Here is a 23,387-nt window from a genome sequence, read left to right as displayed (position 1 = left end):
GAGAGAACCAGAGACAGGGAGAAGGGCCCTGATCACTGCTGAGGCCAGGAGTCCTGACTCTTAGGCCTCTGGCTCCAATTGCTCTAACCACCAGATACTCCCACCTCTCCCAGAGCAGGAATAGAACCCAGGTGTCCTGACCGCCAGCCCCCGACCCCCCTGCTCTAACCAATTCCCAGAGCTGGAAGAGAACCCAGGCGTCCTGAGCCCCAGCCCCTCACCCCCCTGCTCTAACCCACCCCCAGAGCTGGAAGAGAACCCAGGTGTCCTGAGCCCCAGCCCCTCACCCCCCTGCTCTAACCCACCCCCAGAGCTGGAAGAGAACCCAGGCATCCTGACCGCCAACCCCCGCAGCTCTAACCCACTCCCAGTAAGAAGAGAGCCCAGGAGCCCTGGTCCCCAGTGTAACCAGTAGACACCTGTCCAGTGGCAGAGCTGGATGCCAGGTGAAGCCAGGCCTGTTTCCTCCCTGAGGGTGAGACCCTGGTGCTCCTCAGGCACTGTGTTAGCCCCGGCTAATGCCTGTTTGCGGCTCGGGCGAGCCGGCTGCTCCCTGGCAGGGTGGAGTGCGCGCTCCTCCCCACGCTCCCACGTCATGGGCTTCTCCAGATAGCCTGCTGGGGGAGGGTCTCCCTCTCTCTGTAGGTGCCTGGCTGTGTCACTTCTCTCTGCACCTCTGTCCATCGCAGCCCCTGCGGCTGCTGCAAGGAGTCGTGGGAGCCCTGAGGCCGTCATCAGTGCTAGGAGCCCCGGAGAGTCCCCTTTAGCTGCAGTGACGTATGCCAGCCCCTAGGGGGTGACACAGTCACACACATGAGTCAGTCTCACGTGCTGCCCAGGGGAGGGCCGTATGCCACAGATTCTTGCACACGTTCGCTCACACCCACTCACACTCACTCACACGCTGGCTTTCACCTCCCCTGTGTTCTGCCTGCACCAATGGCCCCGGGTTCAGCTGTCACTTGGAAGGGAGTGCGCCCCCTGCTGGCCCCCAGGGCGCCCCCTGCTACCCAGGCAGGTCTGTTTTTACCAAGCAACCTTGACACTATCCCCTTATCTCTGCCCAGTCGTACGCCCCTTGGCTGTGCTGACCTGCAGGGGGGAGCCTGTCTGACCCCCTCCCCATCTGTAGTGCAAGGACAGAAGGTGGGGTGGGGAAGAGGAGGCCGGGATCTAGGAGCACCCCCAGAGTTCAGCTCTGGACTGCATGTGGTGATGGGGAATGCAGGGGCCGTGTTTCTGATGCGCCTGTGCCTAACCCCCGTGTGCTCTGCCCCCCCGGGCTGACAGGAGGCAGCTCCCCCCGGGTCTGGGTCCCTGCCCAGTGGCAGGAAGCAGTTATGGTTTATGGAGTGTGTCCTTGTCAGGCAGGTTAATGGAGCCCGAAAAGCTGGCTATGAAAATCCCCAGGTGGTCACAGCAGAGAGCCCCTACCTGGAGTGGATCTTCTTCCCGCTGAGCCCTGGCTGAGTCTGCGCTGCCCTCAGGGCTCGCTGATTGCATGGCTTGGCAAGGCCAGGACTCAGTCTGGGAGCCACTCCAGCCTGCACCCGATCGGCGCCCTGGGCCTGTCGTACTCCACTCCTGGGCTGGGGAGCAGGGGCCACAGGGGGAAACTGAGGCAAAGTGACTCGCCTCCCTGGCTGACCTTGGAGCAGCACTGACAGAAGCCCAAGGGAGGGTGCTGCTTGGCCCTGCCCCAGGAAAGGTGTTCTGAGGAGGGCAGGAGCATGCATGGTATAACGGCGCCCATGCTAGGGGGTTTCAAATGGTTTTGTTCCACTCTCAAATGGATACAGTTAAAGTGGTACAAAAGCTGTGTATAGACAGGATCTTGGATTGCGAGTTGTCCAGGGCAGGGTCTCTCCCTCACTGTGTGTGTACAGCGCCTGGCGTGACAGGCCGCTGATCTCAGTCAGGATCCGTGCAGCGCCTGGCGTAGCAGGGCCGCGGATCTCAGCTAGGGACTTTAGACGCTACCCTAGTGTAAATAATAACATTGCAAAAAGTGCCCAGGGAGTTTTTAGGGACCAAATCCTCAAAGGTCTTTAGGCACCTAACTCTTCTTGAAATCAACCTAAATACCTCTGAGGCTCTGGGGGATGTGAAAAGGCGACCTCCTTGTTTTCCCATAGGAACTTGGGCCTGGCCGTGTGAAAGGAGCTTGGGGGTGGCAGTGTGGGAGAAGGAGCTGGCACTTTGACAATCCTGCCTCATTTCTTGTGCCTCCTTAACCTCAACTCTGAAGTGCCATTTGAAATGCAGGCGCTAATTAGCCAATTAGAGTAACGGGTGGCTTTCTGGGGAGCCCAGCACCAGCAAATGAGCAGCGGGGACCCAGCACAGGTCCCCAGAGTGCTCTCGCCTTCATCTCAGGCCTTCATCAGCCCCTTCGTTTGCAAACCTGCCCCCATCCCCTCCTCTCTCAGAGCGTGTGTGTGCCCTTTGACTCTATGGGGAGGGGGCTGTCTTTGGAGGGCTTAATTAATTGGAGCTTTGGAATGAATTAAAAGGAATAACAAAGGAAAGAAAAGTGGAGCTGCCTGGACTTCTCTGTCACCTTTCACCATGTGTCCCCCTTTGTCTGTCACCACCACAGGCACCCTGCTACCCAACTCTAGCCACTCATCCTTAGATAGACAGGGAGGGGTTTGAAGGACACATCACCGTCTGTCTAAGGAACTTATCTGCCCCCCATCATCACAGTATTTAAGCCCCTCATAGCCTTTAATGTATTTATCCTCAGACCCCCGTAAGACAGGGTTGGGCTCTTTTTGCTTTTGTACAGGTGGGAAACTGAGGCACAGAGAGGCTAAATGACTTGCCCAAGGTCACACACTGAGTCTGTGGCAGAGCAGTGAGTTGAATCCAGGATCTCCCAAGTTGTCGAACCAAAGGACTCTGACTAGAGAGCTCGGCTTTGTCAGGCTGACTGCTTCCTACCTGAAGGTCCTGAAGTCAGGGGAGATGTTCATGGCTTCATTGATTTCAAAGCCAGATGGGAACATCTGCTCTGAACTCCTGCAGAGCACAGGCCAGAGACCCTCTGCTGGTGGATCCCGCCTCGAGCTCAGAACCTGTGGCTGAGCTGGACCGTAGCTTCTAGATGCAGGTGAGTGGAGGGAGTTTTTATGGGGGCCTCCTTCATCTCCTGTTCTTTTAGTTTAGTGCGTTCCCATTGCTGTTTTCCCTCTCGCTTTCCACTGCCATGCAGGATTCACCATCACCCCTTCCCCTCAATTGCCGCTGGATGCTGTTGAAACAGCTGTTATGCCTTCCCCCAGAGGCGGCCGCATTTCAGCAATGCTGGGAAGTTAGGAGCAGCTCCCTTGTACCGCATGTTGGGCCTTTTGAGACTTGCTGTGTCAGATGAATGCGTGTTAACGCTGCCTTCATTAATAAGCATCACGCCTTATTTTGCTCGCCCCATGGAGGATTTCATTCTGGCATTTAAAAACCCCCCAAACCCCTTGCTTCATTTGAGGTTTGAGTGGAAAGTGATGATTATTTTTAATACAACAGAGGAAGGCTAATAAAAAAAGCCGGAGCATTTAATGAAACAAGCCCCTTTTGGCTTAGCAGGGACACAGATGTACCCGTAACCCAGCACTGCCCTGGCTAGTGCTGCATGCATCAAATCAGCCATCTCCCCAGCGAGCCAGCAGCCCCCTTCGCTGCTAGCACTGGCTCTCCCAGCCCCGCTCCCCTGTGGCTGGGGTTCTAGTGGCAGGAGGGTTTGTTCTGGGACTAGCGGGAGATCCCTCGCATTCCCAGGCTGGGGGGGAAATCGGGCTGGTTCAGTGCGGGTTTATACCTGTTCCATCTCTCTGATCTGTCCAGGCTCCACGAATTGATTTGGGCGGCGTGCTGTCTATCGAGTGTGATGTGCAGCTATTGCAAAGGCTGCTGAGCTGCAGCATTGCTAATGCCTGCTAAATATTTCAGCCAGCGCCGAGAAATGAGCTGGTGGGGGAAGGGCTGGTGCTGCACTGGCCCGTGATCCTCCCCCCTCCGCCCCGGCGCAGCATGCACTGCAGGGGATGATCCCACCAAGGGAAAGGGAATTTGCACCCAGCCTGGCCTGGGTCTGGAGCTGTTAGCTAAGTGCAGCAAACACACAGGCCTGGGGTCTGTTTTCCTCAGCTCGGGAGCCATATCCCACCTCAGCTTCCCAGCCCAGCTAGGGAAGGATAATTGCCCGATGCAGCTATGCAGCAGGATGCCCTGTCCGCTCACTGGTCCTGTTGGTATCCAGGAATTCACTGGCTATGGGAAATCCTCTGAGTCCTTGGCTGCTGATTAGAGGGTCCCTGAGCTGGAACCTGGAGTACAGGGTGGGCCCGGGTTCCCCTACCAGCCGCTGGGGAAGTGGCACAGTCAGGGCAGTGGATTTGAAGACTTCTTGGGAGCGTCTCTGATACCCTGGAAGGGGGAAAACACACTGACCTGGCTAGAGGGCCAAGCCACGGAGGGAGAGCACCCCGAGTTGCAGAGAGAGAGGCTGTGGGGGGGGTGCAAATGAGCGACGGAAGGGGATGTTGGACCTGGAAGGAGCAAATTCCCAGAGCAGCCAGGAGGAGGCGCCCTAGCGGTGAGTGAATCCCGTGATGCTCCCCATATTATGGCATGGCCACAACCATGTAGCCAGGGCCCTGGGGTTCATGTCTGTAACACGCGGTGACCCCCAGGATGCACCATCAACTGGTAATGAGGTTTGAACAAGGCTGCCCAGAAGCAGCTCATGTAGCTGCCTTGATAGCATATTAATTTTTAAATGCACATATGAAAATTGAATTCTAATGTATGTAACTTCTCGGCGATACTCCAGTCCCCTCCTTGGTAACCAGGACTCCTCCAGCGACAATTGCTATGCTGGGAAGCAGCGGAGACAGGAAAGCAGCTGGGGGTTTGAAATCTGGTTCCTGCCCAAAGCTTCATGCTGGTGGACACCAGCATTGCTAACCTCAGGCACTCAAAAACCAGGAGTCACCCCTCCCCGCCCACAAATCAGAAGATCCAGCTTAAACATCAGGAGGTTTTACAAACCAAAAGCTTTTTTGGATTATTTTTAAATTCACCTTTTAAAAAAAACCCCTTTTTCCAGGACCATGTTTTCCTGCTTTTCTCTTCCCCCTGAGGACTAGAAAACGAAAGCTGGGAATCTCATGAAATCTCATGACTCCAGGAGCTGGAGCTTTTTGAAAAATGCCCAATAACTGGAGACTCATCAAAAAATTGCCAGAGTTGGCAGCACTGTGGGTATAATACAAATCACAAGCTAAATAAAGGTGCAGCCCTGCATGGTGGCTCCAGTGTTTGGTGCTCAGTAAAACAAACCTCTATGTTGCTAAGCTTTGGCTGGGACACACCCAGTTCTCCCTCCTCGCCTTCCATCCCTTCTCTTCAGCAGAGGCAGACTTTCCTAATTCTAAAATGTGCATCAGGCAGGGGGTGAAGCTACACTGGCCCTTTAAGCTCATCCCTTTGTCTCAGAGCTATGCTCCCCGCACTAGACCAAGCTGTGCCCAGGTGGTACTATAACAAAATGCTGCTCACAGCCAATGGCACAGATCTTTGCAATGTCATCATCCCTCTTCTTCCTCATGTGCTTGGATTAGCAGGGGAACAGCTCACATTTAAATAGCCATCATTAGGTTTCAGAGTTATCATCTGGTTGAGTCAAAAAAAGGGGAGTTGATCATTGTTTCAGGCTGCCTGCTGTCAGGTGGATGTCCCTGTGTTTCAGGCTGCTGCTCTCTTTACACCAGGGCATAGTTTGAAGGTTCTTGGCTACCGTAATGTCATGAGATAGGGAGCAGCTCAGGACTGGCGCTTGTGCTGTGGTGATTCTATGCCCCTGCAAAGTCCCAGGGGCAGCAATACAAGTGAGGGCTCTTCTGGCTGGTGCCAGGATGCTACGCTAGCACCCTGCATCCCTCTGTCCCTGCCTCTGCCCCTCCAGCTCTTTCCTGCTTCCCGTGAGTAGAGATGATGCAGGCAGGGTGACCAGACAGCAAATGAGAAAAATTGGGATGGGGGTGGGGGGTAATAGGCGCCTGTATAAGAAAAAGACCCAAAAATCGGGACTGTCCCTATAAAATCAGGCCATCTGGTCACCCTAGATGCAGGGGAGAGGCGGGTGTGGCCCCGGAGGCGTGGCTCGCCCGTCCGATCCTGCACAGTATTCGTGCTAAGAGTCTTGCTGTCAGCCCGAGTGACGTGCCCTTGATTAAGCAGCTCAGGCGGGCTAGCCAGGGAACCAGTCCTAGTGTGGGAGGGGAAACTGAGGCAGGGGGAGGGGACGTGACATGCCTGGGTCACAGAGCAGGTTGGCATCAGCACAGGAAATAAAACCCAGGTCTCCTGAGCCCCAGCCCAGTGCCCCATCCATGGGGCCTCGCTGCCTTGAATAGGAGCTGCAGCTTCTTTCCCTCAGCGCCTTTGGGGTGGGTGCAGCTGTGAGCTCATCCCCTTGCTCCATGTATCTGTGACTCTTGCCTCTAGATTCTGAGTTCAACTCCCAGCCCAAGGCTTTGGCCCTGCTGCCGGTGAGCTCAGTGCAGAGCAGGGTGTCGTGTCGACCTGTCTCTTGGATATTACGGGGTGTGTTCTGGGTGCCAGGACTCCTGGGTCCCATTCCTGACTCAGACACTGACTCGCTGGCTAAGCTTGGCAAGGTCACTTAATCTCCGTGCCTCAGTTTCCCTGCCTTTAAGCCAGGAAGAAAGTGTACCAGCGTCTCTGTAATAATCACTGATGTCTGTAAAAGTGCTTTGTGATGGAAAAACAGCTGGAGACTATTGTTTAAATGACTCATCTGCACCACACAGTCCATGGGCCTGATTCTCTGTTGCTCTGACCCTTGTGCCTCATTTAAGCCGGTGTCGACGGGGCGTGAACGACTTTGCCCCATTGTAACTGGCAGGGGGGAATTGAACCCCACTGAACACAGGGCAGTGGGGAATCCAGCTCGACTGCGTGCGTTCTGTTATGGGCGGGGAGGACAGTGCCCAGGGCCAGGCTCTGGCTGGTACCAGGACGAACAGGTTACCTGGCAGCGTGTGGTCAGAAGGCTCACGCATGTCCTGACGAGCTAGGAGGGTTGGATGCAGCTTTCCAGCCGCCCACACTCCTTTGCCAAGGCAGCCCCAGGTCTCCGCAGGGACCCGGTTCTGCCAGGCGGCTTGTGTGTAAAGATTTATTTAATAGGTTTAAATATTTAGCAGTAAATAAATATTAAAGGCTGAGGCGTGTTATCGGAGAGTGCTGTGCCCAGGCGGGGAGGGGGTGAGTCTGTCTCCTGGCAGACTGGGCAAGGTGGCCGGGGGCGGGGGAGGGCTGAGCCTTTAAAATAACCCAGGGGTGGAGTTGGGGTGTATGTGTGTGTGGGGGGGCAGCTTGCATGGGGAGGGGAGGGGAGGGGAGAGAAGACAGATCCAGGGAAGGAAGAGGAGGGATGGGGGAGGCAGTTATGGGGCCTGATCTAACTCCTACTGACTTCATGGGACATGTCGGGCAGCTGTTGCTACAGGAGGTGCTGCCAGCTCTGCCTCGAACGGGACGGTTCTCCCCAGCATCCTTCCTGGGAAGCAACACGGAGAGTGAAAATTAAAGCCCAGTAGGTGAATGGTAGCAAACTTCAAGGTTGGTTGGTTGGTTGGTTGGTCTGTCGGTCCTTGCAGAGTCCAGGTGCACCTAGCGCATCACACAGCCAACAAGGGAGAGGGGAGCGAACTCCCCCGGAAATAGACAGGGGATGTGTGGGGTGAGGCCTGGCTTCCCCCACTGCCTCACTTGGGTGAGTCCCTGCTCCTTTGGACCTCAGTTTCCCTGTCTGTCAAGATGGGGATAATGACTTGTTCCCTTTGTATGTGCACTGAGGGCTCCGGGCAATGAGTGCTATTCCAAACTGCCAACACGGAGCAGTCGGTGATTGTCCATTGGTCCGGACTCTGCCATTGTTCGGCCTCTGGGTGAGAAACCACTGGAGACGCTCCCGGCGCTGGCTGGAGTGTCATCTCCCTGCAAAGAATTGCAGCTCGTGGCTTGGCAGGGAGAATAGCCCCGAGCCGGTAAGAAATCACAGCGCCGGTGAGCTGTGTTTGCTTGGAGAGCCGCGTGGATGTATATCTCCTGGCCTCCTGGGCAGCCTTTGCTGTAAATTACCTGCTGCTGTCCTGTGGTTAATAATGCATGAAAACGCAGGGATACGTTTTCTTAAAAACAAGCTCCAGGAAGCCTGTCCAGGCTCTGTGCCAGCCAGGGTCCCTTGTGCCCTGCTGCAACTGCCCCACTCCACTAAAGAGGGGTTAAAAGCAGCCCTGGAGAGGGCTGCAGCTGGGAAAAGCTGGGCTGATTGGGGAAGTGGTCACAGCTGTGGCCAGCTCAATCAGGGCCCTTATAAGAAGGCTGGGGCCCAGGAGCTGGAAGAGTCTCTAGCAGTGGAGAGAGAAGGACCTAGCTGTTTGGGAGCCCGAGCCGGAGCGCTCCAGCCAGGCAGTTCCCCTGGCTGCGGGCCTTGTGCAAGGCCTTAAGAAGGTACTGGGGCTGCAGAGCTGCAGTCTGGGGTTAGGCAGAGGCAGCTGGTCCAAACCTCCTTGCCAGTGATGAGTGGCCATGACAGACTGCAGTTTGCCCCAGTGAGCGGGGGCTAGATGACAACTGGCAGCACCCCCTGAGGCAAGGTGGGTATAGAGGGTTGGGGGTTCCCCTGGGAGGGGAGACCCACACTGTGAGTTACTGCTGGGTAGAGGGCACCAGGGTCTGGGAGGGACATGGGGGCCTGAGGCAGGTGAGCAGCCAGCACAGGGCATGCCACATCTTAGATGAGAGCTAATTCCCAAGATGACCAGCAGGAGGCGCTGTGCTGGTGAGTCATCACCTCCCTACACTCTCTCCCTTCAGCTGGGCTTTGCATGGGATGTCAGGAAACTAACCCCCTGGTGCAGGCAGACTCTTTCCTCACCCCTGCATAGATCAGGCAGCACTCAAGCAGAACTGCCCCTATCGCAGGTTAGCAGGAGGGTCTGAACCTGGGACTTTCAGCCCCACAGCACAGACCTCTGCCATTGGAGCTAAAGGAGTAATCCTCTCAGCAGCAGTAGTAGGTTATTATCCTTTAGTGGACCAGCTGCTAGATGGGGATGTAACATACATTTTGCCCTTGTATGACACACACTTGGGCCTGGGTCACACACGGAGGCACAGAGAGGGGAAGTAACTCATACAGCAGGCAGGGATCAGAGCCAGAAATAGAAAAATAGAACCCAGGTGTCCTGACTCTCAACCACCCCCGCTCTAACCACTAGACTTCACTGCTTCTCTCCTGTGAACTTCCTCCACCCTGATGATTCTAGTGCCCTGGATTACCAGGTGGGGTGTAGCTGGGCATGAAGCATAATACAATAGCTGTGGGCTTCTCATTCTCGTCGGGGGAGCCTAGAGGAAGGAGAGGCAGGGCAGCATGGGGGCTGTCACCTGAGTGCTGAAGCACATGTTTCCTAGTCATTTATTTGCTTGCTGAGATTAGCAGGTGGTGGTTAGATGCCCAGGGGAAGTCTCTCATCACAGACCCTGCCAGCTCCTTCTCCAGCCGGCTCCTTCTCTCTGGCTTCTCCACCTGTTCCCGAGCGGCTGATATTTCACTTCAGCCGCAAAGCAAGTCTCCTTTCGGATCAAACCAGCCGGCACGGCCCACAGCCAGGAGATAGGTCACTCTGCTGCAAAGACTCAGGACTCGCCTGCCCTTTCCCCTTCTTGTACAGATGGGGAAACTGAGGCCCCGGGCAGGAAGCTGCTTGCTCAGTGGTGTGTCAGCACTGGGGTTGTAAGTCAGGAATTCCTGACTCCCAGGCCTTTGCTCAGACTGCATCCTGCTCTCTGTCTATCTCCTTTGTGGTTAGCAGAGGTAAGCACACTGATGGACATCCAGCTGCTACCCCATCTTGCTGCATGGCTGCAAATGAGTCACTTCCCCCTCAGTGTCCCCAGCTGTGAAATGGGGACAGGAAAATGTATTTACCTACTCCACTCCCAGGGGCAGGGGAGTGGGGCTGGCTGAACTCCCCTTCTTAATGCGCTTTGAGATCCCCAATCAAAGCTGCCCTGGATGTGCCTGGTGCTGGTGAGTGTTTTGTTTTGCTTTAGGAAGCGGAGTGGAAGAGACAGGGGTGGTGGTGGTGTCAGATACAGGGCATGGGGGCTGTTCCCAGCACAGCAGGGTGCTCTTGGGCAGGAGGGGGCTGGCTCGCCCTTAGCCTGTCTGTAAGGGTGAGAGCCCACGGAGCACACAGTGGGGGGCTCAGCCCTTGGGGGTGGAGGTGGCACCGCAGCCTGACTGGGTCAGAGCAGAGAGGCTGGGCTGAATTTGCCGGTCCTGCTGGGTCACGGCAGGCGTATTGCAGTTGGAATCTGATTTCTCATTTCAAGCTCTGCTGCCCGGGGAAGGTCAGGCAGCCACGTGGCAGCGCCAGCCTCTGGGCCCTGCCTGCCTCCTCTGCCATGGGCTTGGCACTTGGCATGTGGGCACATGGAGAGAGGGGGCACTGCCAGGCACCTGCCCTGCCTGCCACTGCTGTGGCTCTCAAGGGGGAGGGATGCCAAAGCAGGTGGGCAAAGGCAATGGGTTTCACATTCCCTGGGCTTGTGGGCTAGCACCGACTGGGCAGGGTATGCCCACCAGCCACACTCTCTGGCCCCCGTGCTGCACCAGTGCCACAACCCTGCCATCTGGGCACCATCCCACCCTGCCTGGCACTGCTCCCCAAGGAAGTGAATTATGGGAGACTTCAAAAAGACGTCTGGGAGAAAGTCCTTTTGAAGCGGCCAAGCTCCCATAATTCCTTGGGGAACCCCCCTATCACACCCTGGGTCCTGCAGCAGCTCGTGGCAAGGGAGGGGGCGCTGGTGATCCAGGGGCTTTGGAGGTCGGGATGCCCTGTGGAGAGGCTAGCTCAGTACAGACATGCAGGATGGTGGTCTCTGGCTGGAGCCTGGGCCAGGAGCACCATGTGCTGGGGCTGAGGGACCCCCGAGCCCTGGGGCAAGCAGCAGGGGCTCAGCCTGAGGTAGGACACTGCCTGCTACCGTGGCCAGAGCTGGCTCTGTGGTGGTCAGAGCTGAGAGGAGGCATTTCCCTTTGGAAGCCGGCTGCCCTGCTGGTTCCCATCGGGCTGGGGTGCCAGCGGGGGATGGAGTCCACGTGGGAGGTTGGGGGGGCAGTTACACTGGGTGTCGCAGGGTCACATGAGGAATTGGCCATGATGCCAGGGGTCTCTGAGGGGTTCGAACAGCTGGCGCCATTGCTGGAAGCTCCAGCCAGGCCCCCTCCCTTCCCTGGTGCTGAGTGCCCTGCGGAGGATGAGCTTGGACCTGGTTCTGGTCTGGCTGTAGCAAGTTGCTGACCTGTTCCAGGAATGGCTCCAGCTGACCGAGCATGGCACGGGGCTGGGATCCCAGCTGGGACATGGGCTCCCTCCATGGCCTCCCCCAAGTCACTTAGGGCCGGCGTGTCACCCGCAGGCCAGGCCAGGCTTCCCAAATCGCCTGATGTGTTGGGTGGGTGCTCAGCTCTCTGCCTCAGGAAGAGGGGGTGACTCCACCCAGGAGGTGTGGGGTGGGTGTGAGATCTAACAGCTGGGAGGGGTCTGAGGCTCTGCAGGGCAGTTCTGGAAGCCCCCTTGCTGGATTCCTTTGAATCCCACCAGGGCAGAGCCCTGGAGAACCCCGTGTAGGAGGCAGACCCGTCCTGCACTGCCTGCGGAGATGGACAAGAGGAGGCCTAATGGGTCTCTTCCGTTGCTAATTTCTGTGATTGTCTCCAGGGGAGAACATGTCGCAGTGCCAGCCCCGGGGGCTGGGGAATTTGTCTTCATCAGACGGGCGACCTCATCAGTCTTCTGGAATAATGGATGAGGAGCCGGGGCCCCTGGCCTGCACCAGGCTGTAGGTTTCAGTTAGCACAAGAGCTGACGATTCAGGACTATGTTGGTGCAATCTCCATGTGCCCAGGCTGCGCAGGAGAGGGCCGGGCAGAGCCCCAGGGAATTCCTCCCCATCCCTCTCTGCAGAAAGCCTCTGGCACGGGCTCCATTGCTTTGCCCTCCCACTGACCCCCTCAGAGGGTCATGGTGGTGGATTCTTGCCAAGCCTCCCAGGCCTCAGTGGTCCAGCTCCTTAGCTGCCATGAGCAGGGCTGGGGGGTGGGGTGGGCTCAGCCCTCCAGCCTTTCACCTCTGCAGATGTAAATTCCAAGCTTAAATTAGGTAAACGGAGAAGAGGAGTTTTCTGAGCTCAGCCTAATCCACGCTGAACGCGTCTCCCGACTCCCGCCCCAGCCCCAGCGCACCAGAGACTCCCCGGGCTGGAGCCCGGAGCCCGTGGCATTGCGTGGTGAGGGGCAGTGCTGGAGAACTCCAGGTGCTGGCTGAGGGAGCAAGGGGCATCCCGTGCTGCAGCCCAAGCGAGGAGCGCTGGAGTCTGCGGTGCCGGCCCTCCCTCGCTGTCTGCGGCCCCGGCCTCCACCCAGAGAGGGGCTGTTTTTCTTTCTCTATTACAGCACTGACCTCCGCAGCCAAGAGAAATCATTCCAGGAACCGCAGCCGGCCTCCTTCCTCCCTTGCCCTGGCCTCTGTGTGCACAGGGCTCCTACAATTAACCAAGTGCCTCGAGGGAGAACTTTCCCCTGCACCCCAAGTGCAGGCAGAGGAGAGCCACCCGCCCCTGCTCATCACCTCTCGCCAGCACCGGGGAGCCAGCCTGCAGCCCAGGCAGTTCTTGCCAGCGCTGGTTACAAGCACCCCCGTGAGATCAGGCCCCGCTGTGCCACACAGCCACAAGGAGCGGGTGATCCAAGGATTATCCGTGATGGGGAACGGAGGCCCCAGCTCACACAGGATGTCTGTGGCAGAGCTGGGAATTGAATCCCGATCTCCTGACCCCAGGCTGGTGAGCACAAGGTCGTCCCTTGTCTCTATGGGCCTTAGAGCCTTTAAAGCCTCCCACGGCCAAACAGGGGAGAGGAAGTCTGGTCTAGCGGTTAAGGACTCAGGACTCCTGCATTTCAGCTCTGGTGACTGGCTGTGTGACCTGGGGCAACCCCCCAACCTCCCTGATCTCGGTGGAGCAGCGCCAGCCCTGGTCTTTGCCGTGGAGGCCCAGCCCAGCAGTGAAAGAGTTAAGACCCAAGAGGCAGTGACCCTACCCTGGGGCAGTGGGTCAGGGGGATGTGCCCTGGCTTGGCTGTTGCTCGGGGTGCAGTTTGTGCACTGGGCTCTGCTGACTGGGGGGAGGTCTCAGGCCACTCTGTGAATTACAGGAGCGATCCAGCTCGATAGCAGAGGGGAAAGAGGAGAGTGCAGGGGCTCATGTGCTGCCCTCCAGCCTGCTCTGCTTCCCTGGGTGACTGCCAGGGCCACGGGCGCTGTGCTGGAGCGGAGTGGAGCGGCAGATGCAGGGAAAACGCATAGGCCACCTCCCGCCATGAGACGCTAACAGGAGGCTGGAATGGCCCCAGGGTGGCCCTGCTTGTTTTCCCTTTGGGTCAGTTTGCAAAGTCCACATCATCTTGTCTCTGTGTTAATCCTTCCTCCAAACCACTGGCAACCCGCCAATAACACACTCGCGTGGCTGGCACTAACCAGCTTGCCCAGTACATGTAAGTGGTCTTAAAGTAACAAACCCATAGACACAGCACTCATGAAGTGACCCTACAATAACAACCGCTGTGCAAAGCAACCTCTCCACGAACACACCGAGCTGTGCAGCAATCACCAGTGACCCTAGAACAACAAACCATTGTGCATAACACACACGAGTGACCCTACAGTAAAACCACCGAGTGCGTGGCAAAGGGCAAAAAACCAAAGGCAAAGGCAGACGATTACAGGATTAATCTTCCACATGGTTTATTCTTAATGCCAACAAGTGAAAGGAGAAATGATGTGAACAGTTCCCAGCCGAGACCCTATTAAAGTCATCTAGCCACCACTGACTAGAGAGGGATTTTCTTTGGCTTACCCTGGGGGAACAGAGTCTGCACAGTTCACCCTATTATTATAGCAACAATAAAAAAAATGTCTTCAGTGCTCTGAGAGCAGCCCGGTAAGACAGGAAAGACCCAGGCGAAGGGCATGCGCTGATCCCTGCGGGTTTCCTCTCCTGGGCGCACAGGGAGGCGTTAACCAGTTTATTATTGTATTGCACTTCTAACTGGTGCTGACCGTAATTATTATTATTAGTGAATTATGCTGCACATTGTAGGGTTTGACGTGTGAAGGGCAGAAAGGAATCTCCTTGCCGTGCCGCGGGCTCTGCACTGATCTGGGAGAAGGCAGAATGAATAGTTATTGCACAACCCGATGGCAGGGCCAATTACACTCCTCGCTCCCGGGCTAGTCCCAAATCATTTTCTCAAGGGCTCCGAGAGACCAGAGACCAGGCTGCGGAGATTTCCCAGGCAAGGATTAGTTATTGCTGCCCTCCTAGCATGAGCCAGGAGCAGTGTGACATAGCAAACCACAGCTGCTGTACCAGGGACGGCGCCGGGAGAACCTGCAGGCTCCATAGCACATAACACAGTGAGCTACAGAGGTAAGGCTGGCAGGTGGCAGTACCTGGCCTACTGTTACGATCACCTCTAGAGGGAGGTAGGCGCCAACTCACCGTGCCAGCATCTCGACTGGGCTCTTTCAGCCAAGGAGTGAAATAAGTCATGACTGTGTTGCAGCTAAGGTGGCCAACCCTCCAGGATGGGCCTGGAGATCTCCAGGAGTTAAAGATGAACCTTTCATTAAAGATGATGCCATGTGAGGAAACCTCCAGGAATATGTCCAGCCCAAAGTGGCAGCTTTGGTTACAGCGTTCCTGTGAAAATGCAGTGAAGCCACATTGTGCAGCATCACCCTGCGCTGATGAGGGGTGGGGGGTGTCGGCTAGGGGAGATTGGAGACCACCTCTCTCTGCTGCCTTGGGGAGATGGCTCCGAAATGCCTGAAGGAGGGTCCTGGATTGGAGACAGGGAGATGGGGTGAGCCAGGAGCAGGGTCCAGAGGAAGGTGGCTCATTGTGGTGAGGGTGAGGTGTCACAGGTATCCATGTGAAATTCCCCTCTCAAATACACAGACACAATTACACACATCCTCATACAAGCACTCACTCATTCACACGTATATGTGTGGACACACATGCACATACTCAGTCACACCCACACTTGTGCACATTCATGCACACTTGCATACAACTGCACAGGCACATTTCCCCATACACTTGTGTACGCACACACCTCTGCACACGTGGATGGTGGTGTGAGCACTCAGCCCCTCATCCTGCCACCACACACGTGCAAACATTCAGGTACCTCCACACACTTGTGCACATGCATACTGCTTTCAGTGCTGTCCTGGGGGAAGGTCTTCCCCAGCAAAGGGTGCCTGGTGAGCAGAATGCAGGGGGCAGCGCAGGCCTCGGTACAGCTAGGGTGACCTGATGTCCTGATTTTTGGGCTTTTTTTATATAGGCTCCTATTACCCCCCACCCACAGTCCTGATTTTTCACACTTGCTGTCTGGTCACCCTAGGGTGCACCCACCAGCTGGCTCCTGGAGGGACTCTCTTTGTGGGGCAGATTCAGCCCTGCTGGGGCCATGCTCCCAAAGGACAAGCCCAACAACCAGCACCTTCCTGGCTCATGGCTGCTTCATTCCAATGGGGGTAAGGCCAACTCCCCCCCTCCCCCCCAAAAAACACTGTTGCCTTTGCTGTCCTGGGCCCATAACCACAACCCCAGAGAGGCCTCCTTTGCACCAGGCCATCCCCCTAGCGACTGTCTGCTGCAGCCTGATTCCAGTCACCGGTGAGATGAATTTGGGAGCCTCAGCCTTGTTCCTGGCAGAAAGTTTTCCAGCTTATCCCCCGCACCCCTCAGCTGGGGATGATGGGGGGCGCAGGAGTGGGATGGGGGGCATCAGAAGAGCTGTGGGGGGGGGCAGGGCTGTGGCTCAGGATGAAGGGGCGTTGGGGATTGTGGGCCAGGATTGAGCTAATTAAAAATGGGCAAAACTTTAGAACCCTCCGGGAGGGCCAGGAGCTCATTCCGCTTCCGTGCAATGGAAGGAGACCCGGCAAACTCAGGACACCCCCGCGCGAGGCCGGAGTGGAAGCAGCTCTCCGGGGCGGTCACCCCGGCACCCTCCCGCACCTGCCCGGTTACGCCTCCCGCGGAAACGGCTCGTTAGCTGGGTGGGGGGAGCAGAGAGCCCGTGTCGCTGCAGCTGCCCCCGCGCGCAGGCCCGGCCCGGCCCGGCCCGGCCCCTGTTCGCCGGCGAGCTCGGGGAGATCCCCCAGGCCAGCCGGAGCCGGGGGCGCGGGGCTCGCACGAGGCTCGCTCGCGCTCTGCATGGGGATCGCTTCCCTGGGGCAAAGCGGCTGGCGCGTGAGGACGCGAGAAGGGGCTTGGTCCCCGCTCCGAACGAGCGAGCGAGCCCGGGCCCGCCTCCCCGCCGCGAGCCGGGGTCCCCGGGGCGCGCCGGCCGCGCGCATGGGAGGGAGCCCCCCCTTGCCGGGCCTAGCCGGGCTGCCGGGGCGGGGGCACCATGTGCTGAGACCATTTTGCATCTTCCCTGCAGAGCCCCAAGGGGCGGCGCAGCCCGGGGCTGCCCCGGGGGGAGGCTTTTGTGTCGCCTTGGCCGCGCCCCCTCCCCCCGGTTCCTGGGGAAATCCACCTCCGCATCTTCCCCCGCGCCGCTCGGTGTCGGTCCGTAAAGGAGACACCGTCGTGTCTTCACGATTAACCCCCTAGATCCGCAGTGCGGGGCCGGAGAGGAACCCGGGGGTCCCCGGACCCCTCCCGCGGCCCCGTCCCCGCCCGGCGCAGGCTCGCGGGGGAGGTTAATCCCGATTGATTCTCCGGGGCGGGGGTGTGGAGGGAGTCGGGGGGGGGGGGATCCTCGGCAGGAAGCGGAGGAGGAGGCGTGAAGCGCTGGAGGAAGCCGGAGCTCAGGATGTAGCCCTGCGAGGAGCCGCTCCCCGGCACGGTAAGAGGACCGGGGGGCTGCCGGGGGACGGGGGGGGGGCTGCCGGCTGCGTTGCTATCCGCCCCCCCGGGGGGGAGGGGGCACAAGGCTGCAGCTGGATCCGGATCCTGGCGAGCGAGCCCAGGCTGGTGGCTAGTGCGCGCAATCGATCGTCAGTTAGTCGCCTACTTTGCAAGGGCTCGTCCCTGCCCTGGTGGGGGGGACGGGACTTTGCGCCCCCACTTTCCCTGGGCGAAGCGGGGGGTGCCCGGCTCCCGGCTCCGGCTCCGCAGCTCGCTCTTGTCTCGCTCCCGCTGGGGCGGAATCTCGCCAGGCTCCCGGCGGAGGTGGCTGGTGGCTGCCCGCGCCGGGGCCGCAAACGGGCCGGCTGGGTGCGAGGGGCGAGCGGAGCCCGGGCACGGCTCGCCCCCGGGGCTGGTTCGAGGTGCAGACGCCCCGCAAGCGGTGGGGGGGAGTTGCTGTAAGGGAGAAAGCGACTTGGGGGCGTCCTGCGGGGGGTGAGCGGCGTGTGTCTCCCCGAGCCGCAGAAACTTGCGGGGCTCAATCATCTACCTGCTGGGGAGGGAAGTGAGACCCCCCCGGAGATTTAAACCGAGGGAATAGGGCAACCCCCCAGCTAGAACCCCCCCCAAGTTTGCGGGGCTTCCTGGTGTGGGGGTATCTCCCCCCGCAGACGTGTTAGCGCTGGGCTGGGGGTTCCCGGCCCGGTCCCTTGAGAATTCCCCCAGGCAGCCACCGGCGGCTCCAGCTGCACCAGCGATTTTAAATAGTTACAATGGTGCCTGATTCTCCTCATTGAGCCACTCAGCAGTTCCTCCAGGTGACTGCCCGATCCTGGGGGTGCTGAGCCCCTTTTGGATTGGCTAGGGGTGCCCTGGCAGGGGTGCCCTGCGGAGTAGCTCCAGACTTGGAAGCATGCAGAATGAGAGGCTGTGGTGGAAAACGTGGGCCTGTGCCTCAGTTTCCCCACCTGTAAAATGGGGGTGGTGACACTGCTCTGCCGCGTGGGCGGTGAGGCTAAATGAATACATTTGTGCAGTGCTCAGAGTCACTCTGACGGAGGGTGACACAGAAGCACTGAGGAGCCTGAGCTTGGACCCCAGCAATTTTCCCAGAGGAGGTCCCCAAAGTAAGGCCCAGATCTTGTGAGCTGCTGTGCACGGGGTGTGCGCTGTGCCCAGCTGTGCTGAGCAGCAGGCAGGATCAGGCTGCTGTGACGCAGAGGGTGAGGGCAGGAACTCCTGAGCTCCTGGGTTTTACAGGCTGGATTTGGTTCTTCGTTGGTTTTATTTTTTTGATGGCTACTTTGATTGATAGTAAATGCTGCTGCTTGGACAGGCCGTCCCCCTGCCGAGCGATCTGCTTGTGGAGTCACAGAAATGGTGCTGATCCCGACCCCGAAGAGAACAACACACTCTGCAGGCCGGATAGGGGCTGCCTTGTAAAAAGCGGACGCGCGGTGGGTCTGATTTCCTCTCCCTTTACAGCGGGGTAGCTCTGCTGACTCTAGTGGAGTCATTGCTGAGTCACACAGAGCAGAATCAGGCCCTGGGCTCCCAGCTGTTGTTTGAAAGCAGGGAAGGTTGGGTTTGGGCCTCATTCTCTTTCCTAAATCCAACAGTCTCCCCACCAGCAGCCTGGCGATGGGCAGCAGCGTAGCTCGGTCTCTGATCCCAGCCTCGGTGGCTGTGGATTCTTCCTTTGTTGACTTGAATTGGAGCAGGATGTGGCCCTAAATGTAGATTCAAAAGGTAGCGTGATGTAATGACCGCCAGCCTGGGCCATCCGCTGGGTTTGACTCAGGGACCTCTGGCACTGCAGTGCCAGACCTCCTTTAGGTGAGCTGCAGGAGTAACTCCATTAGCTACCAGCAGAAGTAGGGCTGTTATCCCATAGTAGGCAGGCCAGCTGGAAGGGGGATGGGTTACAAGTACACACTGAAGGCAGGCATGGAGATTTGGCATAAGGGGAACCCTTCCTCCCTTCAGAATGTGATGATGAGGGTTAGACGTGTTCTCATGGCGCTGTCCTGTGGGCATCCATGCCTGGACAGCTCCCTGGTACCTGTTTCTTGATGGCCCTCTGGTGGGCAGTGCGGTTCCTTTGTTGGGAATTCTATGGGGCAGAGGCTGACAGACATTGTGAAGCGGCTTGGGGTGTTTTGCTGGCACTAACATGTTTAGCCAATTGTGGGAAGATTTAATTCCCATGTTGGGCTCACTCTCAGAATCAACCTCAGGCTGCCTGCGTGGAGTGATCTGGAAGGACATCCATCCATCCCCAGCATGCCTGCTTGTGCTGTCAGTGGCCCTGTGAAGGTCTGGGTTTGCCATGTCCCAAGCACTGTTCTCGCTGGCTGCAAAACCCCCAATAAGGTTGCAGGGGACTGGTCTGTCTTAGCAACAGCATTGGAGACCCCAGCGTGGCGGGGGTGAGGTGGTAGCTTACTGTAGGTCCTGGGTCTCTGTAAGTTACTAGAGCCGAGTCTCTGTAGTGATAGGAATTGGGTAGTGCCCCTTTAAATAGTTTGGGAGTTCTCTAGTCGGCCTCCCTGTCTTCTGTTACAGTCTTGCCTGGAATCTCGCATGAAGGCTGCCAGGCACAACCTGGGTATGATTTGTACAGCACCTGGAGTGGCGGGGGTGAGGAGGGACCCTGCTGATGGCAGACCCACCTGAGGACATCTGCTGCCCCCAATAGGTCCCTCTAGGGTGGGTTTCAGAGCCCGACTGGGAATGGCTGCAGGCTATGCGAGGCGTGAACCGGAGCTGTAGACCCGGCTCTGAGACTTGTCGCCCGCAGGTTTTTTGCAGTGTAAATGTTCTCTCAGGGGTTACATCCATTGGCAGGTTTATGGCTGGCATCTAGACCCTGAGCATGAGGCTCAGAACTGATGGGATGAAAATACAGCTGGGCGGATGGTCATTTATAATGCCAAGCCCCCATAAGATGGCCCTGGCACCCAAGAGAGGGCTGGATTCTGTCGGGGTGAATCTGGAGCGATTCCGGAACAGTTACTGTCGTGTAAATGAGAGCAGGAGCTCGCTGGTAAAGTTTAGATTCCCTTAGGAAAGAGATGTCATTTCCTGTCTCTCTCGCTCTCCTTTTCATCCCACCCAAGTGCTTTTAAGTGCTCTCCTGTAAACATTTCCGTGTGTTCCCCAGCTGCCGGAGTCCTCGAGGACACTCCTCCGTAGGCGGCTGAGGGATCTCTCCTTTGACTGAGGGAGGGGATCTCGCCGTGAGGAGCAGCACGCGATAGCATCACCGATGCACTTAGCAGAGGATCAGCCCTTTCAATGCATTTATCAAAGTGCCCGCGGCTCCCGTTTCAGCAGGAGTGTAAACACGAGAAATAAACAACCACCAACGTAGCCACAGAGCCATTGGAGTACCTGGAATGGGAAGCTGGCACGGGGCTGGTGCTGCCAGGGCGTGTACATGGGGAGATGGCACAGAGCTGGTCAACCTCAGGGTAGAGCTTGGTTGGGTAGACTCTCCGTGAACGGCATCTTGTAATACTTAATGCCCTTGGTTAGCATCTTCAGGCCTTAGCCCCAGCTTGGAGATTTCTGTACAGACAAGTTCTGGGCTTTGAGCAGGGCCCCGGTGAAGCACGACCATCTCACAGCTGCTTGGTGACCTGCGTGTGACTTAGTCCACACCCTAGAAGTAGTCTCAGCTCATAGAGTTTAAAGCCAGAAGGGACCATTAGATCATTTCATCGGTCTTCCTGTATATCAAAGGCCGTTAGCTTTCATCCACTGGAGCCCAATACTTTGCATTTGACTAAAACATTTCAGTCTGTGGGAGGCCACATGGGGGTGTGCCTCGGGCAGAGAACGGAGAGACCCAGGTGCCAAGTAGATCAGAGGTGGGCAAACTATGGGCCAGAGCTTTTAATCTGGCCCTTGAGCTCCATTGCCCCGCTCCGGTCAGGGAGTGGGCTTGGGGCCATGCCCTGCTGTGGTGCCCCGACCCTGCTCCCTGTCTGCAGCACTGGGTGGCGGAGTGGGGCAAGTGATGGGGTGGGCCTGCCCTGGATGATAAATGGATGGGCCATGGTCCGCCCGTGGCTGCGCCCCCGGCGCCGTGTGTCTTTTCTGATTTAAAAAACACACTGCTGTCACAGCGCTTCATTCATGGCCCACCACACAATTTCCATACCCAGATGTGGCCCTCAGGCCAAAAAGTTTGCCCACCCCATGATCTAGATCATCCCGAGAGTGCAGCCATCCCTCTGATTCCAGTGTGGCAATAAAGCAGCTGCCATAGACTGACCAGTTCAGGAGAAAAAGTGGGTCCCACTGGGGCGGTGGTGGACTGGAGTTAGGAGGGGAGCTTGCAGTGCTGAAGGTGGCCTCAAGTCTAGCGTTAGTGGGCTGCTGTCCAGGTGGTAAAACCACCCCGACAACCCGTTCCCTTGTTGCTGAGAGAGATCAAGGTCTGGATGGACCATGAAGACCCTACCCCAGCTTTATGGGGGGTCTTTCCTGCTGGGGGCTGAGGCTCATTGCTGGGACACTGGCGTGTGGGAAGCTTGCCCTGCTGCTGCACCAACTCTGCGGATAATCGAAGGACTTAAATCACCACTTACAATCTTTCATCAGCACTAAACTCCCAGATGCACTGCTCTGCAGGTAGATAAGGCATGGCCATTAGCTAGCATGTGGGTCAGTGCCAGGGCTGTGAATGCAAGTGATCCAGTGTACTGGGATATTAATTAATAGTAGCTATTGGGGACGGGGGGATTTCTGGGGGGTAAAAGGTTGTGCTGTAAAAGGAGGGTAAGTTTTGGGACTGTGGTACCCATGTTGGGAACATGAGTCTCATACCTCAAGATACATCTGTGATGGAAGGGGGTCATTAGAAGTAGCTCCCTTCCCCTCCAGGGGTTTTATCATGGTCTAGCCCCATGATATGAAGGGTAGAAGTGGAGAATCTTAGACCTAAGAGTGAGTCTAAAAGTCCTGCTCTGTCTGATGGTATCGCTGTGCTGTCCTGCAGCAGAGAGCCTGCCCCCTCCCCCCCCCAAACAAAATACCAATTCCTAACGTTTCACTGATCTGCATTTTGCACAGTTTTTGTCTGGGGCTAAACATTTCCCAGTGCTTGTGTCCAGAATTTTTATTTGGACCCATCGAGAGTTTTGTGGGGGGATATGGGATGGAATATCACTGGCACAGAAAAACATCCCGTTTCAAGTCTTTTGGGTCCAAATATTGCACTTACAGCTAAGATCTGTAATGAGCTGCACTGAATCCTGGATCTGAACAGCCGGGAATTTTGGATCCAGATCTAAATTTTGCACTTGGCTTTGATTTCCAGCATAAGCCGGAACAGCTGGCCACTTTGGATCCGTATCCAGGTTTTGCACATGGCCCTTATCTCTCTAATAATAAGCTGAACAAAAAACCTGGATCCTGCCTACCCTGATTCTTTTCTTTTTTGGATCTGGAGCCAAGTGTTGCTCTTGGCCCTTATTACCGTAATACCTGAACCAAAGCCCTGGAGCCAAACAAAATGAGGAATTTAGACACAGTTCCAGATTGTGGGACCATCAGTCTCCACACAACAGGATTCCCCCCAAAAGCTCTCAAACCCAATGAAGGACTGAATATTAGGCCAAAAAAGTTATTGACTGAACAGGCTTCTGCTGTATCACGGAGAGCATGGAGATTCCCACTGCAGTCCTGGGTGCTTGCTCCGGGACTTTGGCAATGAATAATTAAAGTTACATTTCCTGGAAGGATACAGAGTGCTAAGAATACTCCTCTGATTTCTCTCTTATTTCAGAAATGCCCAGCGGCAAGAGTGAGCTTGCATTAAGACCCTACGCTCTTTGGGTCAGATCCCCCGTTGGTATAAATTGGCAAAGCTCTATTGAAATCAAGAATAGTCGGCTGGTTTCTCATCTTCACAACCTGTCTCACCATGATATAGTGGTTCCTTCCTTCCTACAATGTGCAACTGGGTTAATCGTCAAACAGTGGGCTGATGCATGCGAAAAGGCCATAGAATTGCTCCTTGAAAGGCAGGCTAGGGAGCTTGCATACATGGGGAGCAATTCCCTTCTGCAAGCTGCACAGCAAATAGGAATGAATCTCAAGTGGTGCAATCTTCTCTGGAGCGGCTGGGGAAGGTTTTCCCAGTTACACCAGGGAGGTGCATAATAGATCACCTTGTCCCCTTTCATCCGGATGGTGGCTCAAGAGAACTTTCCCCGGGTGGCTCTCGAGGAGCTATGTGCTGCAGTGGGCACCTGTGCAGAGTGGAAAGGACACAGTGGCCCCTCGGATGCAGGCTTGTTGGTCTGTTTCCAGAGTGAAGTAACTCAGTTTTAAAAATACCTTCACTA

General features: G+C 56.8%; 1 protein-coding gene across 4 annotated transcripts in view; it reads left to right on the top strand.

Annotated features, from left to right (window-relative positions):
* Positions 1-16,929: 16,929 nt before the first annotated feature.
* DLGAP3 (DLG associated protein 3) overlaps positions 16,930-23,387 on the top strand; it is a 121,847-nt gene continuing 115,389 nt past the window's right edge. For 2 of the 4 annotated variants that reach the window (XM_044997740.1, XM_044997734.1), the window contains exon 1: positions 16,930-17,029. The gene's annotated coding sequence lies outside the window, so the exon portion shown is untranslated. The remainder of the gene's footprint in view (positions 17,030-23,387) is intronic. The other 2 variants (XM_044997736.1, XM_044997739.1) reach the window with 2 other exon arrangements.

The sequence above is a fragment of the Mauremys mutica genome, chromosome 23 (genome assembly GCF_020497125.1).
Source record: "Mauremys mutica isolate MM-2020 ecotype Southern chromosome 23, ASM2049712v1, whole genome shotgun sequence".
NCBI classification, from domain to species: Eukaryota; Metazoa; Chordata; order Testudines; family Geoemydidae; genus Mauremys; species Mauremys mutica.
The sequence above is the reverse complement of the archived record's forward strand: the minus strand, read 5'-3'. Positions and strand labels throughout refer to the sequence as shown.